Source organism: Sinocyclocheilus grahami, unplaced genomic scaffold (assembly GCF_001515645.1).
Source record: "Sinocyclocheilus grahami isolate Dianchi unplaced genomic scaffold, SAMN03320097.WGS_v1.1 scaffold244.1, whole genome shotgun sequence".
NCBI classification, from domain to species: Eukaryota; Metazoa; Chordata; class Actinopteri; order Cypriniformes; family Cyprinidae; genus Sinocyclocheilus; species Sinocyclocheilus grahami.
In genome coordinates, this window is record NW_015505423.1 from 1,330,978 (window position 1) to 1,331,469 (window position 492).

At 33.9% G+C, this 492-nt stretch overlaps 1 protein-coding gene across 1 annotated transcript in view; it reads left to right on the top strand.

The window, feature by feature from the left end:
• Positions 1–492, top strand: part of LOC107598099 (protein broad-minded-like) — a gene marked incomplete at its 3' end in the record, with an annotated part of 37,616 nt that overhangs the window by 29,839 nt on the left and 7,285 nt on the right. The gene's annotated exons all lie outside the window — the stretch shown is intronic.

Genomic DNA, 492 nt, shown 5'->3' on the forward strand with positions numbered 1-492 from the left:
ACATCATGACATTATCGAGTATATTGCAAAAGCTAAACAAAACACACCTACCGAGGCGCGCATATGCGACGAGATGAAGTCTGGTTAGAATAGACCAACACTGATTTTAGTGCGCGTGCGCTTTTATAGTGCGCTCTTTCGCTGCATGATTCAGTCTATTAATATGCATTAAATTTTCTGAGCAACATGAGGTTGTAAATGATTCGGTTCAGTCGCAATGACTCACGTAACAGTGATTTGCTGCCACCTACTGGCGGTTTTAATTTCACATTTAAAGTATCTTTTCATTTTTTTTAATAATTTCAAATATCAGTATTCAACATTTCATGTTTTAAATATCCAAACATTATTTATGCATTTGTAACTGCAGTTTAAAACATTCCATGTCACTCTAAGCTGCATTAACATGTGTAAATGCATCTAAATGCCACTTCATATGCAACTTCTGCAAAGATTAATTTTATTGATACTGATTTAATTTGTTTAGTAACA